At 38.7% G+C, this 14,950-nt stretch overlaps 1 long non-coding RNA gene across 1 annotated transcript in view; it reads left to right on the forward strand.

Annotated features, from left to right (window-relative positions):
* Positions 1-14,950, forward strand: part of LOC110366339 (uncharacterized) — a 132,094-nt gene that overhangs the window by 17,706 nt on the left and 99,438 nt on the right. The window contains exon 5 of the long non-coding RNA XR_010473129.1: positions 3,929-4,093. This is a non-coding gene — a long non-coding RNA (uncharacterized LOC110366339). The remainder of the gene's footprint in view (positions 1-3,928; positions 4,094-14,950) is intronic.

Raw genomic sequence — 14,950 nt, forward strand, 5'->3', positions numbered from 1 at the left:
TTGAGGGTGGGCAGTATATCTTATCTCTGCTTGTAGAGCACTAAGCAAATTTACACACAGTTTTAAGTGCTTGATAACAGTAACACTGAACTTTTTCTTTTACTAGCATTCGATTTCAAGAGTTCTCTCTGAATCTGAATGGAAAAAAAAATTACAAAGGCAAAGGTATCATTAGGGCTCCTGAGATGGTTTTATTCTCATCTGAGGAGGGTGACTTTATATTGATATTTTTCTCTTTAGAAATAAGAAAACCACGAACAAGTCTGCCTAGAAAAAGAAAGAAAAAAAAAAAATGAGACATTTTAATTGACCAGTAAAAAGGATAGGGTGTTAAACAATATATTAAGAGATTTCTTTCTTAAACTGCTGCTTTTGCGAGTATGAGATGAGCACATTGATCAGGAATAAGGCTTACTTACACAGCAGAATTAGTATGAGATCAGGGTGCTCTTGGAGCAGAAAAATACTTTTATGTCTAAAGGCTTTCCCTTTTTTAATGTAATTTATATATTTTAGGGACAAATTCTGCAAGGTACTTCAGCTCATACCTGTTTTCAACACCAGTTCTCTTTCAGTCAACATGGATGTTGCTGAATCAGGACCTAGACCATCAGCTTTTCTTCCCCCCGAACAAACCTACAGTTAAAACAATCACGGTCATCTCCCAAAGTATCTTATTTTAGGAAAGGTCGCTAGCCTGCAGTGTGACACTTACATTGCATTTGGGTCTGGAATGAGATTCCAAATACTTTGCTTATTAGGATTATTTAGGCTTGTCTATTAGAAATGTGGACTTGAGAGTGCATTAATGTATGTGTTGTTATCCCTGCTTATAGGCTATGATACCTACACGTAGATGTAGAGTGAAAATATATTGTTATTTAGTTTGTGAGAGTCTGGGAGCTCAGGCTGGTTGATACCATTTAATTTATTACTAAAGTAGAATTAAAGTTCTGATATTATTTGAGATAGACAGAGCTTCTTCTGAAATACCTACTCTGCAAAATATCAATAAGGCTGGTTTCAACTGACACTGTGAAATCCTTTGTATGTGTGACATAGCATGGCTTTTACACCTGGCCTTATAAAACTTTTATTTAAAAAATCTGCTATTAAGCCTCAGTATGTCATTTTGATGGGCTGACGGGATAGCTCATCTGCTGCATACTGAGAACTGGATTCATCAGTGAAGCAAGATTTTAAAAGTCAATAAAACAAAAAAATGCTTAAGCACAGATTTTTAACAGATAACAAAGATATTTATTTTATTCATGAATATAATACACTTTCAAAAGATAGTTTAGACCTTAATTTTTAAGAGGATGTTTGGATTTCTTAGATCAGTTAATATGTTTGTTTCTGTCTCTACCTAATCTGCTTTGTGCCTGTATAACACCGTAGGGAGAGCACAGCACTTTTGGATATTCTCAGAAGGGAGAAATATGTCTTGCTTTGAAGATGAGGGAGGCACAATAGTGGTTCATACACCATGTGCAGGTTCTCCATAGAGGTTACACTTTACCCTGCAAGAACTTAAAATGTCATGACTGCCACAAAGTGCAATGATTCCAAAAACTCAGTTCATGATGTACGAAGTGAAGAGGAGAGAGAACAATGAAGCTGCTGCATTTCTTGATGCCTTTTGAAATATCACCATAGATATGTTAGGTATACGTTACGTTTCATTGCAAGATACCACGTAGCTGGAAGTTGCCTTGTTTTCCTGGTGTAAAGCATCCTTGCATGTACCTCTGAAGCCAGAGTCATTGCAGTGGAGTGTAATAAGTAAGGATGTGCCCTTGCTTTACCTTACAGGCAAAACAGTCCTTCCCTTTCCAGGAATATTAGTATTCCTTTACCCTGGAATCCAGCAGCACCCAGGCTGACACATCTGGCAATGACATCTGTGCAGCAACTAAGTGTTCTGGTGTCTGTAATATTCCTATGTGAGTGCAAAGTAGATTCAGATGTTTGGGAAGTTGCAACAGGACTGAAAGTTTGTTCTTCTTGGGGAATTCTATGGCCAAGAAAATTCATCCTCTATTATACTATTGCTTGCAAATAATATAGTAAAGACCGATGAATGGGAATCTGGACCTTGAAAGGTAAAAGCATTATGACAGTCTGTTTGAAAGTATTGGTTTTTTTACTAGCTACAGGTCATAAACAAATAGGGGACTCTGGAGGGACTGATTAATCTCTTCTAAAAATGCCTGTTAATAATGTGGTGACTCTTCATAAACATGGCAGTTTAACCAATGTATGATCATGTCTATGCATGGACTCCTGTCAGCCTGCTCACTCAAAAATGGGGCAAAGAAATTATATGCAGGTATTTTATTGTTTACTCAGGCTTTTAGCTAAGCATATTAGAAAGATCTGAGTTAGCCAACAATCTGAATATGCCTAGTGTAGATGGCTGCAGTAAGATTTGTAAGGGAAGCTTATTAGTTTTTTAAATCTACTGCCAGAGTTGGAAAAAAATACACAACGTTCTGGGCATATGAACCATCCTTAGGGCACTTTGGAAGGATTGATGGCAGCATTTGCCACGTTGAAAGCTCGGTAGATATGAACTTATGTCTGTTTGGCTCAATTACTGTGCTCTGAGCAGTATAATTTAAATATTGTGTGTTTCCGGAAGGTTAACGTTGCTGGTACACTTCATGCTCTTCACTGTAAAAAGCAAGCACTTTAAAAACAAGTGACAGTCTTCCATTTGCCACTATGCAATCAGTGAAACTGTTCAGTTAAGATCGAAATTTTCAAGGCTAAAGTCAATTAGAGTGGGGTACTTAAATTTGTTAGTCCACATGAAACAATAGCAGAAATGACACTGTGAAACTGGTGATAAGTGGTAGGCAGCACACCAACCAAGGCTGTGGGCTAAATTTGCTTAACAATACTTTCGGTAGGGGTAGAGACTGCAGTCTGAAGGTAGAATTGCCTGCTCTTGGATAGTTTAGAAATATTTGTCAAAGATCTGATATCACTGTGGCAGACACTTGCAGGGTGGTGCCACAGGGTCATAAATGCTGCAGCTTCCCTGGGGGCCATAGTGCTGCCATTTCACTGGTACCAACATCCCATGTTCAACCCAGAGCAACCCACAGCTTTACTAGCAATGAGTAACCTCTATGTAAGTGCCTTGAGATCAGTGTCTGTTGATGTGATCAGGACAATAATCCCTTCACTAGGTAAGCTTACACAAAATACTGTGAAGCAAGGTAAGGTATGGGTTTAGTATGCATTTACCTGTACGTTTATCTATACAACAGTGTTAGCACGCTTCCAGTGAGGGAGAGCACAGACAGACGAGTTGCTGTGAAGTCAGTAACTGCACGGTGAATTCACCTAACCTATTCTTGCAGTAATTTGTTCCTATAGTTGTACTCTAGGATACAACATCAGTCTTAAATTTCATCAGAATTTAAAGTAAAGTTCATTTTGTGCTATTTATTTTCAGATATTATTACTAGTTTCATAGCAAACTTTCTGGAAGTCCATCTGCAATGTAGCAGACTTCACAGAATGGCTGTATGTATTTAGATTATCTTCTTGACTTCCAATCACTTCAATTAAGTCACTCATGATTTTTATGTTACAGGACATTTCAAAAGATGCACCTGCCAGTTTTATTTCTGTTTTTATATTGTTGGAAAAGGTTTGGAAGTTTGATCTAAGTATATTCCTGAAAGTTGAGATGCTCCTCTGAATCTTTCCAATTTGCTGGAGGAATATTGTGGTGTTTATTTTGCTGGAGGGTAGCCCAGGGTCTTAAAGGTCATTTTGATACTTATAACCTCTGATTCTTGGAATCAAAATAGAGAGCCCAAGTTCTGAGCACCTATAAGGGGATTGCTAGTGAACTCAATGAAAATCTTGTAAGAAATATGTGCTGTCACATGCTGTATTGTCTTCTGGGCAGATCAGAAATACCATGGATCAACATTTCTCATGGAATAGCTCTATTTTTGACTCAGTAGCATGTGAGCAGAAGCTGGACATGACATAGAATGCAAGAGAAAATCAAATATGGACAAGAAGAAATCTTTCTGTACCCATTTATGGAGTGGCCATTTGTCAGCATCTGGTAAGTACATATCTATTTTGAGGAGCAGAAGAACATTTGAAATGTGCCATTCATATGTGATTTGAGTCCTAAATGTAGCTTATGGTTATGCATCTGTCTTTAGTATATTGGTGCGTGCTGTCCCAAAGCCTTTAGGTCACGTAAACTTATCTCAGATTTAATTTCCTTTCAGTTATATTATTAATTCAGGGGTTGTTACAGTTTGCTTAAAAAAATCTATATGATTTTTCTTTGCATTTTGCAAACCTCATCATTTTGGAATCCTAAATGAACTGTTAGAAGAACTATTTATAATAACCCTCTTATATGGATATATTTTGACAAAGAACGTGCATGATCTTGATGGTGCATCAAAGCAAAATAAACCCAAAATGGTCTTTGACTTTAAGGAAAAGACTTGAACCACTGTCAAGATCAAAGTATATTTCATGTGCCAGAGTCCCGATTCAGCAAAGCATGTAAAAAAGAATTTCAAGCACAGTGAGCTTTGGTGGCAGCCACTGAACATGGTTACATTTACTGCTGTGATTTTTGCTTCTCAAAAATCCCAACAAAACAAAACATTTGCCCACAAATAAGTCACCAAAAATACTGTAATCTTTCTCTGTCTTCACATCATCGCTCAGTATTTCTTACACAGTTTGTATTACTCATAATGATTTGCTTTAATGTGAAGGACTTAAATTTTTGAAAGTTCTTGCATTTGCACCTCTGTTTCTCTTGCTAAACATGCTTAGCTGACAAGAAATAGCTTGTATACTTTTCTGTGTCCTAGTAATCGTTTATTCACGTATACTTTATGCAATAGACATACTCACTGCTCTTCCTCCTTCTTCATCACCAAGAGTCTTAGAATATGTATGCTGACACCAAATAAATTAAAGCAGTAGTTTTTTTCTTAATGGCAAATGCCTGGTAATACACTCTGATTCCCTACATACCTCTTTGTTTTTCAAGCAGACCAGTGTTATAAGAGAGCTTTCAGCCAGACAAATGTTTTATGGCAATAGCGCTTTATGTTTTTGTAACACCCTTCTTCTAAGGGTTTAAAATGCTTTACAGCAGTAATAAATTAAGCCTTACAACATCCTATGTGGTAGGTAACTATTATACCCATTTTATGGGTGCCAGACTTCATGGAATAAACTGCATTCAACATGCCAGCCCACTATGAACAGCCATACAGGGTCTTGTCCTATGATGATCATGGGAATGCTGTCTACAATGGAGTCTATAAAAGAGCTACCTGCAAGGCAAAGTGCTAGGATTTTTAGGAGCAGTGTTTGTCTTTAGACCATGTACAGAGACCTTTAAAAAAGAAGTTTGTGAAGAAAGCTGTGATTAGACACTAAGAAAAGTCTTGGAAAGCATCCAAGATTAAAAAAAAGCCCTAATAAATGATGGAATGGAGTTTCAGAAGTTTGGAAAGAAGGTCAGTGTGGAAGAGGTTCTGGGGGAATCAAAGGAAAGATTTTTAGAGTGGAGGAGCCATGACCTGACTTTCTTGGCTGCAATCCAAAACATATAGGAGAGTCTGGCCTCCTCATAGTACTTCAGCTCAGATAAAAGAAAGTCATGACTGCTGTTAAAAATGCTCATTCCCAACTTGAAACTGATATAACTGTAGGCAACTGTGCTAATTCGGTTTTTAAATCATCAGAAGAACTGAGATACAGCTCTGGGTGGTTAAATGATAAACCAGAGTTCAACCAACGTATTTGTGTCTGAAATAGGCACCCAACTGGTGGCACCCAACAAGCCCATGCAGGTGTGCTAAGCTTCTTACGATCTCTTTTGCTTAAGTGTTTGAAGCCTCTGTAGAGTCTGCAATAATAATGACCACTTTGTTTTGAGAAAACACCAAATCATGGAAGAAACTGCGACACTAGATATGTAAACCCAGAATCTTGTGACCTGAAGTCACAGCATAGGTGGAAGGCTGGCTGGGGAATTCAGGTGAAAAGGTGGCTAGTTCTTTTGGAAAGAACAAAGTTATGACTTTGCAAAAGTTATCACATATACATGTATATAAATATATGTAAATACCTCTCAAAACAGGGAGGTTCTTGTGCAGAGTGCATAGGAGAAGGAATTGAAAAACCTAAATTAGTTTTTAAATGAAATGTATTTATTGTATGCACAGGCATGCAGGGCGTGATTGGATTATCAGAGGTCAAGACACTGATCAAGGAGGGACCTCTCCGAAGATAAATTAACATTATGTGATAAACACAGTGCTTCATGGCATGCTTTTTGTTAAGTTGTTAAAAAAATCATATCATACAGGAATAACCTCATTATTCTGTTGAGATGAAACAAGGAATATCTTCTGTTCTGAAATATTCATAAGTTTTTTTGTTTTCTTTTTCTACTGACACAAACAGTCAAAAAGCAGCCTGGAGGAAATGTCCTTCGCTTTTAGAAAATGAGTTGGTAATTTATTCACATAAGGCCATGTAGTCATTTTGAATTAGCACATCATGGAATCTACTAATAAAATGAAGTCAGTTTACATTTTAAACAACCTTTAATATTTGTAAAAGTAAATATCCCTTAATTTCTCAGCAATTTAGATGTAATGGAAATTGTCAGAAATTTTAATTTCTCCTCGTTTAGCTCACTCACAATGGCTGTCAAACAGTCAAGTGATATGACGTAAAGTACTGCTAATCGTTTCAGCACAAGACAGTACTTCAAAGGTAAGGCAAACGATGTGCAGACACTAATGAAGTTTTATTATCAGAACATAGAATTAGAATTGTGACAAGAGACAATGGTGGCAGTGACATGCTGCTAGAATGTTAAGCTTCTGAAATCTCCAAGCTGAGTCTCTCAGACAAAAATAGCTAGGGCTACAGACTTCTTAATAGTCTCAAATGGAAATTGAATGGGCTCAATTAATCAAATGAACAAACTATAGGGAATTACAAAAAAGGCTCATTCTATATTTTCAGGCTATTAACCTGCGTGGCCGTTATGTCCTGTTATAATGGTGTGGTTTTCAATCCATGTGTTGCTTCTCTGAGAGTACATCTCTTTGTAATTCATAGGGAGACACACAAAGCTCATAAGACAGCATGGCGTGACAATTTTTGTAAGGACACACTTGTGCAGACCCCACTGAAAGCAGGTCTTGTTTCACATGGTCCAACCAATGCTGTCTGTGAAACAAGAGTGCAGATTTCTGAATAGGTGAGCAGGAGAAGTTTGCTTCACAGCAGGCAACTGGTCTCTAGCATATCAAGGGTTAAATGGTGAATTTAACTGGCCTATGGGCATCCTTTACTATTTTGGTATTCACTAAAAAAGCATCTCCTTTACAGAAACCGATGAGAATCTGTTGGGTGTTAAAGAACAAACAGCTTTGATGTCAGTGGGTTCACTTGAATTTAGTTCTCAAGTATTTGTAGAGCAACTGTCACCGTCCTCGGTGCACTTTCCCAAGTTCCTGATCTGTGGTAGGTGTCATCTTGCGTTGTGAGCCTCAGCAGCTGCAAGAGGAAATGGATAATACCACCTGGAATTTATCACAGAATCATTCTGGTGGGAAGAAACCCTCAAGATAATCAAGCCCAACCGTTAACCTAACACTTAGGTTTACTTCTTTCTGAATTTCAGTTAAATGGGTAAGAATGATCAAAGCCTGGAAAATTTTCTCTTCTGTGGAGAGGACCTGTCCTTTGCTATTAGGAACTTGGTATCTGATTCTTTGATTAGTCCCATCTATGGTGGCATTGGAAATAGAAAAGTATTTGAGAGAGGCTGGAGACAAAATATACCCATCATTGTATCCTACAAGTGCACTTCAGGCCCTTTTAAAGAATGTCTGTTCCCTAGGAGTCCTGTACAAATACAAGGGCTTTATGGAAATTCATACCGAGCATGGATGTGATAGTAGGGAGCTCTTGGGCAAATTCCACAGGCCACAATGCAGAAAGCAGTGTGGCTTTCCCTCCTTGATCTGCAGACTAGCTGTTGGCTTTGGGGAATGAAACAGAAGTGTTCTGAGTGTAGAACTGAGACTGGAAAATTGTTAGCAAACTCCTCCAGTGCACTGGTGTAGTTCACAGTCTTTAGAGTATATTTTCTAGCTTCATTTTAAATGGGGATGGAAGGTGCATTATTTTTTTTAGGAGATAATTCTGCACTCCGATGGATCTCTCAGCAAGAAAGGAGGCTTTGCGTAGTGAAAAGGTCACAAAAATCATGTTATTTATTAGCCCTACTGTGTCATTCCATGAACGTGGCAATAACACTTCTTTCTAAATAAAGCGGTAAGACCACAGTATATGTCACTAAGACTACCCTGCTCTGGCAGGGTAGTCCAGATTTTGAGTCCTGGTCAGGACAGTCTATGCCTGGTGTTTTTGGTCAGAGCTGCTGCATTTTCATTCCAGGGAATGTGGCTGTATCCCACAGTCCCTTTTCCTATTCTCTCTCTGTGGCGGCTGCATTTTCTCTCTCCCATTTCTTTCTAAGCTCTTCCGTTTTTTTTTTCTCTCTCTCTTGCCTTTTTTTTCTCTGTAGTTTTTATTCTTGCAGAGGCCATCTCCAGAGAGTCCTAAAATAGATAATTCATGTTCCCTTGTGCTATTCCCTGTGCCACACCACCGCTCCCCTGCCAGCGCTGAGTGTAAACATGCAAGGATTCAAGCTATGCTAGTGCAGATACTTGCCAAGGGCAAACTGTAACCCAGAGTGCTTGATCATTAGCTGAAAGCAAGCTGCACATCGTACATGCACATATGTTGTCTGTTTACAGTTTTGATTCCATTGCTAAGTTATGCAAGTCTACCAGTCAGAGAACAAAACCAATACCACATATGTTCAGTGACTAACCAACAACATGGTTTGTCCTCAACATAAAAAGAAAATAAAGATAAGAGTTAAAAGCTTGTATTCCACTTAGTAAGGCAATTTGGAACAGCAGTGACACATGGTTTGAAAATATTTTGGGTGTTGTGTAAATAGCAAATTCAGAGCAAATTCTGAATGGGCAATATTCAGCTGTGTTGCTGCAGGGAGAGGAAACATTGCCACATGGTGTGTGCAGTCCAGCCAACTCCATGCAGACGGTGAGTATCTGCAGCAAACTGCTCTGCAGAATTTAACTGCTACATAACAGTTTCCACAAAGTTTCAGGTTCTCACAATTCATAGGCAGCTGAATACACCACAACAGTGGTCACAAAATGAATCCTTGTGGCATGTTTGTTCAGGAAAGAAGAGGCTCTTTTCTAGGAGCTCTGACTCGGGAGCTGGAGATCCTGGACCACAGTGACGTGGCCTCTCCTGCTCCACACCCAATGACCTGGGGACAGCAGCAGTGAGGGTGTTGGAGGATTAGTGAACTGAAGACTATGATGTGCTTATGGGATCATAAAGGTGTTTTAAATGGATGGATCTGTAGTGCTGGCTGCTGCAGCCACTGCTACCTCCTACAGTACCCTAAAGCCTCCATCAGTGATGTCAGTGAAGCTTTATGTGAATGCAGGAGTCTCGCCACCATGGGAAAGGAATATGTGATTGCCTGGTAGAAAGCTGCTTATCTCCCTATGGTATTCCTGAGCAATGAAGATTTCCTCGATCTGCAAAACCTCTTGTATTTAACATTCACATATATTTTGAAAGGACTGTTAATTCCACAAAATGGCATGCACGGAAAATTCAGACTAAAAATGTGTTGTTATTGGGAGCAAGAATTGTTGTCCTGGTAACAGCAAGCATCTGGTTTTCTCTCCCTTTTTTGTTTTTGTTTTTTTTTTTTTTTTTTTTTTTTTGGAGAGTGGGGTGGTTTGGTTTTTTCCTTGGCCTTGCATTAGATATGCAGTGCCCTCTCAGGCTTTAGCTGTTCCTCTGATTTATAATGGCCAGGTTTGTCCTTCAAGTAGAATTTCATGCAGTACTCCGCAGGGGAGGTCTGATGCTGATTTTTCTCTCACTGGACTCAGATTAGTATAAAACTGGCTTAGCAGAATCAGGTTCATTCTTGGATGAGAATGTCTTAGACAATGAGCTGCTGCTCAAATTTTAGTTAAAATGTACTTGAGTACTTCATGGAAACAATTCTTGAAAGTGAAAAGCTTTATGTGCAGAGAAAAATTACATGGAACTATTTTTTTCTTTCAAATTATGGTGGCTATTGGAAGATCAACAGAAAAGCTGCAGAGCTGACTGGCTTATCTGGGTTTATTGGTACTAGTATCGTGTATTGGACTGGGATAAATTAAAAATCATTAATCTGTACCTCTCCTAATAGAGTTGAAAATGCAAGCACAATATTTCGGTAAGGGGGAAAAACCTTGAAATTTTCATAAACCTCTTCTCTTCACCTTTAATACAACCTCTTGGGTTTTAATTACTCCTGTAAAGTGGAGCAATCACAGGATCCTCCTGTGACATTTTCAAGTTTTCTGTCTGCTCCACTTACGAGAAACAAATGGGTCTGCTCAGCTCCATCTAGATTGAGTTTTTCATGAAGTCATTACTTCTGTCACAGGGACTATTTTCAAATTGAAAAATCTGAAACAATAAATGATGGTGAAGCAGTTAATAACTGTTAAGAAATCACATTTGGAAAATTGCATTTAAGCAATAACCTTTCTCCCTGTAATTAAATGACAGAAAGGTCCTGGTTTTAATTAAGTCAGCAATTTATAGTTATGAAGCTATACTTCACTATGCAGATTAGAAGATGATAGGTCACAGAACACCCTGAGTGCATTTTTAGCGGAGCTGATCTGGTAATTACTCCACTGTTCAGTGGTGACCACAGTGAACCGTATCTCTAGATTAAACAATTTTCTTTTCCCTGCTCCATGATGTATAACCAGGATGAGTAAATGTACCACTAGGACTGCATCGAACATCTTTAAATTAAAATGGATTTTAAATGAGGGGGCATGAGCGAAGAAAGTAATGTTTGAAGAACAGCGGTAGAAATGAATGGGCCACTAGGCAAGTCTTGCAAGCAGAGAATATATCATTGTTTTACAGGGCTTTCTATCTTGCGCCTGAATGTATGGTGCAGATTTATGAGGAAGTAAAATGCTAATGTTAGTGTATTTATAAACATATGATGGGGGTTTCATCTATAATTTATTCCTAGGCCCTGCATTATGCAGCCTATGAAAGAAAATGAAATGCTGTGTTGGACAGCGAAAGGGTTCATTAATACAGCTTTCACATTTTATTTAACTAACCCCTAGCTCATATTACACATTGATTATTACATTGTGAGATGTTTTTGAACACTTATTGTGTTCTGTTCCCCAGGCCTTTTGCTAGCTACTTCAGTAAGATTTCAGCAGCATTCAACTGTCTTATTTCAAGTAGCACTAAGTATATTCACTTGGCCTTCAGGCATATGAACATTGTATGTATATTTATGGATATATATTTTTTTCTGAAAGAGCTGGAGGAACAGAGATAGAGTTCAGTATTACATTTTATTAGTGAAATGTGTTATTTTAGTTAGATACTCATTAAATAACCTGTACTCAAGTTCCACCACAGAATCAGTTCTAATAAAACATATCTACATTGTAAGCCTTGCTGAAGCAGAGTTCGTAAATAAGGAATATTCAAATAGCATTTTACGTTATAGTTACTACTTCCTTTCACTCATAAACAAACTAATTCATTGACCAGAATAACTTCTTTAATGGGTCAAATTAGCTATCAGTGTAAATTGCCAGCACTACATGGAAGTCCGTTGAGATTTGCCAATACACCAGCCTGATATTTACTTACAGAGCTCAGTTTTCCCATATATTACAACAGTGTGTGTTGAGGGGGAGGGGTGGCATGTATGGAAAGCCAGGAAAAGCCAGTTCCAAGATGATACTTATGAGAGTGGACATCAGGAGCTATTGACATAAAGACAGCAGACATGTTTTTCAGGTTTACTGATACAAATTCTTGCTTACAATTTCTGTTTACTCTGTTTGCTGGGTGATTGCTTTATTTTTATTCTTAGGTTTTTGCAAATGTTACTCTGATTCTCTCTGACTTTAAGAGGAAGGGGCTTCAGCCAGCAGCAGGCAATGGCAGGAGTCTGTCAAGGTTGAACCTGTCTAAGTAGAGCAAGAAAAAGAAAGACAAGAGTAGCATCTCTCAAGCACAGCTACTGGTGCCTTTTCTTCCAGGGTTCGGGGGCAGAAAGAGGTTCTGTAGAGTCTTAGCTTTAGATTTGCTGAAAGCATCAAGGAATAATATACAATACTGAATACCAGGCTTCTAAAATATGTAGTGCTTTAACTGAATGAAAGATAGTTTGAAAGCCTTGAAAGGCCTCATAGAATCAGAAGTCTTAGGAATTTTATTCTTTTAAAAGAGGAGAAATCTCTACTGTAGATATTTTGGAATGCTCAGAGAATACGAAAAGAGTGGAACAACTTTTTATTTCATGTGCTTTCTTTTGCCTTTTTTTTTTCTGCTGAACAGATTGACAGTTAATTAATCAATGACAGAGCTTCAGAGCTTCCCCACCACCCCACACACATGCACACGCACCCCTCCACCGTCTTTATTCTGTAAGAACAGAAACAAGCGCAACACGTCTTTCATGTATCTAACTGTACAGAACTTTATTCTGAGGCATCAACATGTTTGCAATGATGTTTAGAGGTGATGGCTGTTTGGTTTGTTTAAACATGGGAGCAGAAGCAGGGGACAGCTCTTCGGCTGCACAGTAAGCAATGGGCATTTAGCCCAAAGTGTTGGTCATCTAGCACAGAGGACACATTTTGTACACTTTACAAAGTCCTAGGGAAGGTGAGTAAGCAGAGACTTAAAGGTCAGCAGAGTAAGCAAGAGTTAGTAGAGACATACCTTAGGTTCAATAACCTTGACGTATTTTCACACCACTGAGTTGTGAACTCTCTTCATATCTCCCTAACGTATTACAGTAAGAACATTTTTCCTCATTACAGTTGGCTTGTACTCCTTCTCTTTTCATTCTTCTTTTTGTTCAATGTTTTTATGGTACTTACGTAGTGCAAAGAAATTCCTTTTTCTTTTTAAAAATCTTTTACCTCTACTGATTTTTACAATCCTCAGTGGGTGCCACACCATTTCATGGTAAGGATGTTTCAGAAAGCTACCGTGTTGAAGGAATCCAATGCTGCAAATCAAATTTTAGGTATTTTTAAAGGTCTTCCCTAGCAATGTGTGACATTTAAAGATAAAGGGTGGAGATGTAGCATTGCAGAGCCCTAATCCCTGAAGGTGTAGCACAAATAACACGGGGGCCCAAATGCCTTCTGCATAACACTGCGGGCAGAGTCAGTATAAACAAAAAGCCATGTGCATCCAAATTCCAGCATCTACAGTCTGTCAGAGCTCTGTGAAACTTGAAGCACAGAGATGAACACCTACTCTTTGCTAGCAATTAGCATCTGTCACACCAACCTCTTGTTATCAACAGATCTGCTGAATGGAAATTGTTAAAGGTCAATGGAAAAATGTGAGATCTTAACTGGATTCCACAGAAATGAGAAGTTATCCTCAACTCCTATGTTAAGGCAATCAGCTAAATCAGGATTTGTTTTATTGCCTCTGAGGAGCATGGATTTACCATTTTGCTTTCTCCTGTAACAGCTGGAATTACTTAGACTTGGAGGAACAAATTTCCTTTCATTTCTTGCGGAGTCTAAGGAAGTTCATGGCAATATTCCCTGTAGACAAGGCCATCAAAATGGCTGTCATGAAGCATGGGGACATAAAATAAATTGATGACAGAGGGATTACGCATAGGACTTATCCTTCAGTGATCATGTATACCTGCCATATAAGGACATGTAGAGGAAATCTCCCTTTGAGACAGCCCATTCTTACTATGTTACATCTAGAAAAGAGACATACAATTAAGGTCTGCAGGAAAGAATTTGAATTATGGAGAGGTACATGCTTCCTGATGTGTTTGACAGCAGAAATCAGACAGGGAAAGCTGATGAATTCTTATACTTCTCAGGGGAAAAAGTGAATTTGAATCAAAGTGACAAAAAAATGTCAAGTGATCCTAGCATGCTCTGGAAAAAGCAGTAAAAACCCTCCCCTCTTTTACTATGGAATTCTCAAAGAACACCTTTTCAAATTCGTTTTAGTTATGGTAGCTTTGCAGAGAAGTCTACTGGAAAATGTCAGAGTGCAGTACTTTTACCATGCTGTGAATCAGAATATTATCTTCAGGCTCACCTCTTTACCTACAGGCAGGGATGGTGATACACTGGCTTTCAAGCAAGCCCTTCAGATGCTGAGTTTCTGATTCTAAATTCTGCATCTAATATTGAGACTATTACACTGATCAGTTTTAATTATTCAGTCAGATCATTGTGGTCATAGAGAGGAAGGATAATCCACAGATTAGCGTGATGGGTATTAACATTCACTCGTTTCCTTCTTTTGCTAGTGACTCTCTTTAATGACATGGAGGTTACGTATTTACTATTTCAGTTATAGCAGGAAAGCCCTTATGGGAGGTGCTGTACAAACAGAACAAAAAGCTGGCGCTGCCTCGAAGCGCTCTTAATCCACATCCAAAATTACAGATGACATATGAATTCGGAGAAGTAGTTTTGTGGTGTCTGTTCCAGAGAAGAAAACTGAAAGCTGGTGACTGTGATGGTGCAAAACATGTCAAGGGAATGACCTCTGTGGGAAGCGGGAGGTGTGGACTAGGGCTGCTGCTCTGGTGAAGACACGCAGGAGAAATGTGCAGCTCCATGCCTGCAGGAATCACGAACGTGGAAGTTGCAGGGACCGTGGCTGTGAGAAGGGAGTAGAATCCTGAGTTGGAACGTGGAAGGAAAGTTGTTATTAGCTATTAACCTTTCCCTTTGTATATCATGGGCTAACA

This window comes from Columba livia, chromosome 5 (assembly GCF_036013475.1).
Source record: "Columba livia isolate bColLiv1 breed racing homer chromosome 5, bColLiv1.pat.W.v2, whole genome shotgun sequence".
NCBI classification, from domain to species: Eukaryota; Metazoa; Chordata; class Aves; order Columbiformes; family Columbidae; genus Columba; species Columba livia.